This window comes from Notothenia rossii (genome assembly GCF_949606895.1).
Source record: "Notothenia rossii genome assembly, chromosome: 7".
In the NCBI taxonomy this organism is placed as follows: Eukaryota; Metazoa; Chordata; class Actinopteri; order Perciformes; family Nototheniidae; genus Notothenia; species Notothenia rossii.
Window position 1 is genome coordinate 49,954,952 of NC_136905.1, and position 4,167 is coordinate 49,959,118.

General features: G+C 38.2%; 1 long non-coding RNA gene across 1 annotated transcript; it reads right to left on the reverse strand.

Annotated features, from left to right (window-relative positions):
- Positions 1-1,363: 1,363 nt before the first annotated feature.
- Positions 1,364-3,133, reverse strand: LOC307047424. The gene is made up of 2 exons (XR_013810420.1): positions 1,684-3,133; positions 1,364-1,463 (listed from the first exon to the last, which is right to left on the reverse strand). It is a non-coding gene; the product is annotated as an uncharacterized lncRNA (long non-coding RNA).
- Between the last annotated feature and the right edge of the window lie 1,034 nt (positions 3,134-4,167).

Sequence of the window (4,167 nt, forward strand, 5' to 3'; positions counted from 1 at the left end):
AAGTATAGTACTTGTTGAGTTTATGAACTTAGTTACTTTACACCAGTGGCTATAAAGATAGAAAGACTAAGCCTTGCACAGAGGCATGAAAATACATTTTCAAAATGCTCAACAGTGCTGCCAAAATTATAAACTGACTGCTACACAATTAAAATAAATGCTTTTTATATATTTCTATTAGATGTGACTCTATGGCGTTTCTGTTAATATTAACACTGCTGCTTTAGTTGTTCTGACTGCTAAAATCCTCTGTTATTCCTCATTTTAAAGCCGATATTCTGTGGGGTCAGGGGGCTCGGATCCTTGTCACCTTTTTCATACCTGATGAGTTTGCATTCCTGTTGTCAATTTGTTTGGTTATCTAGGTACAGCTGTGTGTGACTCCCTCTGGTACACTGGTATGTGTTTTCCTAATGTAGAGAGCATTGATTAATTAATAAACTACACACTGACTCTAGATCCTGACCAAATCCTTATTTTTTGATCAAATGTTTTTCAAACAAATGTATTGTATATTATATAACAGCTGCACATCACAGACCGGAGTCTCTGCTACTGTGGACCACGAAGGAGGGGATCATCATCCCCATCCCCAAAGACCCTGCATGGCATGGAAATCTCCTCCTCCTGGAACAATTCTACACCCAGCATATGCTCCCTGTGTTGGCCAGTAGAGAGGAGGACATTTCAATAAACATACTCTTAACACCCTCGGACTCTGCGTTGTGTTTCGTATGTGTGATGGGGTGTTATGCAGAGGGGAGGAAAACAGGACACAGCAGATTGGGATTTTGGTGGAGATGCTGAGCAGTTATTTAATTGTTGCGTGTAATTATTATTATACTGCGTGCTTCTTAGTTATTCCATCTTTTGCTGTAACATGGATCTGTATGTAACTCTATATTTACTTGTTATCTACCACACTTCCTTCTACATCATACACCATCATTATACATGGTGTATATAGGATATATATTTATTTGTATACATATCTGTAAATTGTATAATTTTATTTTTCGTATTTGGGATTTCTCTTTTGTCCACTCAAATACACTTGGCCCTTTCTCTTTTCCATGTGGAAAATGGCAGCTGCATATTCTGCTTTTCTCATCTGCTCCCTGTCTGCTCATCTACGATGAGAAAATTATATAATTAATTACTAATAATCATTTAAACCTGTTATTACCAATATTTCACAAATTCTTCATGTAAACTTAAGAGTACAGCTGTATGTTGAGTATGTCAACTTTGCTTGGTTCATCTTACTGGGGGGCAGCTACATGGATGTCGGTGCAGTCCACAATAATTTTGCAGCTGAAGGCAGAATGAATTTATTATTGACTCAGAATGAAGCACAACTTCATGTCATACAATACATTGACTTTATTTGTAATTGTGTAAAAAAATATGAATATTGATTAGCAAGCAGGACCTGCAGGAACAGAGAATGGTGATGGATGGAGCTGGGAAGAAAGAAGAATAAAGAAAACAGATCAACTTTATTATCGGATATTAAAAATTCAATTTCAAAACAAGTTGCCGCTCCTACAGTTTTCTAGTATGTAAAGATGATTTCACATGACCAATGCAAAATATCCCACTCAATACATGTGTGTCTCTGAGGGGTGCATTGTGCCTTTGATGTATATAAATAATATACCATAACCAAATACTATTACGTACAGTGGAAATCAGGTTGCCAGAGCAGGTCAGACCAGTGTGCATGTTCCTCAGGGTCTCAGCAGTTACAGGTGAGGTAAAGAAAATAAAAGAGAAAAAGGTCAGTAACAACACTTTAAAGTAACAACACTGAATAATTATCTCTTTTAATAATTTTCTCTCAGTAATCACTCAACTACTGTCTTTCCAACAAACAGATTGACTCACTCTCACTATCATCACAATGAAACACGTCCAGAAGAATGTCATGCAAAGCTGCCTGCCTTCCTTCCTTCGACTCTCCCTGAACTTCCTGATCTTTTAATGGTCAATGTTAACCATTTGTGCAGATAGCATTAAGTAGAAAAGATCGCTGATACTAATGTGGCGTTAGCCTACCTCCCGCCCCCTTAGCACCTGGTGGAGGGGGCGATAGGCTACTCTTCAAATGTTTCACAAAATACTTACGATCATGACTACTCTTACTGTTTAACATTTTGGTTTACTTAATGTTAAGGCTAATACAAATGACAAGGCTAAGTAATGTAATATAATGCTAACTAACATGCTCGCTACTAGCTAGGTAGCTAACTTGACTATGTTCCATGCAAAACATGTATATTACCTGATATGTTTGGTCCGACGACTCCTGGTCCTTTCATCAGACGGGAAGCGATAGAACGAGCAAGTGGTATGATCTCTTTTGTGATTACAACCTCGTACAAAGCACACAGGCATCTTGTAAAAGTGAATTTATTGGAGCAATCTCTTATATTTATTGGAGGGAATAAATCAGTCTTCTTCTTCCTCTTTGCTTTGCGAGTCACAACCAGTCTTGGAGCATTATCGCCTATGACATCACTTACGCGACCCAGAATGCATTTGGGATTTGTAGTCTTTCTAGTTGCGTATTATTCATAGTCTTATATTTCAGCATTTTTACAACAAATTGTGACTTTTTTTTGCATGGAAATGATTGTTTAAGATTGACAAACATCATATGTGTCATTCGTGGCACAATTCAAACGGGATCAAAAGATAACTTTTCTCTCTCCATTGACTTCAATGTATAATTTTCCGCTTCCGGGGTCCCATAGAGGCTCCCGGAAGGGGAGGGACTTCGCCTCTCTATACTGGTCTTTGGCAGGTCGTAGGCAGGAAGCTGTAGGCTGGAGTCCGAAATTCAGTGCTACATCTGTATGTAATGAAAATGCCTTGGTTTGAGACAAGTCAAATGTTGAGGGCTAGCACAAACTGTTGAGACTCAATTTGTCTGCACATATATGATGATTTAAATGTGTTTTTATTTATGCTATTATTGTTTTTTTTATAACTCACTGTTTGATCATTAACTGTATTTTGTAATGCATTTGTGTCTGTGACTGGGTAAATATGTATGGATATTTCTAAATATGTGAGTAAAACGCCACATTGAAGCGCTGTATGAACTCAGTTGTCTCATTCAATAACAACATTGAGAACATCTTTATCTAAAGTGTAATTCTTTGGCTATTTTGTGTGAAGATGTGTTGAAAAAGAAGATGAAAATATGTGTTACCTAAAGGGAAACCAACTAAAACCAGCAATGAAAAATACTAAACAAGGTATAAGACTTGCATTCACATAAAAAAAAAAAAAATGCATACAATGGGACTTGAGTGATTATCATAATACATACCATGGTAATTTCTGTAGTACCATTTGAATACTCTATGGAGTACCATCTGAGGTACCGCCGCATGTACTATAGTATCGGAGGTACCATGGTACGTACCACGGTAACAGCTGTGGTACAACGGTATGTACCAGGGTTATACCATGGTATGCATCATGGTAACATCTGAGGTACCATGGTATACCATGGTACGTACTATGGTACACTATGGTAACATCTGAGGTACCATGGTAGTACCATGGTATACCATGGTACGTACAATGGTACACTATGGTAACATCTGAGGTACCATGGTAGTACCATGGTAGTTACTATGGTACACTATGGTAAAATTTCTTATGGGCCACTGCACCCCCTGGGATTACAAATCGAGAGCCGGGCATTTCCTCCCGTTCGTTTTTTTCGACAAACAACATTATTTTGTTAAATAACAACATGGTGATGTTTTGTAAATGATTAGATGTTATCTGATCTTATTTAGCACAGAGTATGATATCCGTGACATATGGATCTTAACAAAGTTCCGCTGTACATCCAGCATACTGTATCTGACTTTATTTCACATGAGCTCCAGTGTGGAACCCCACTGCACCCCCTGGTGGATCAATGATCCATTGCAGCTGGCTTCATTATAATTACATTTACCTATCACGGGGGCGGTCTCAAGTCAAGCTGGAGGTTTTCCCTTGAGCGAGGGCAGATCACGTACCAATCACGGCCCTCGCGTTTCAAACTGTCTAAAATGAATCGCTACATCTGTATGATGTGTGGCTATTGGACTGTTAACCAGTTGAAAGCATATTAGAAACATCGATACAACAATATGGCATATC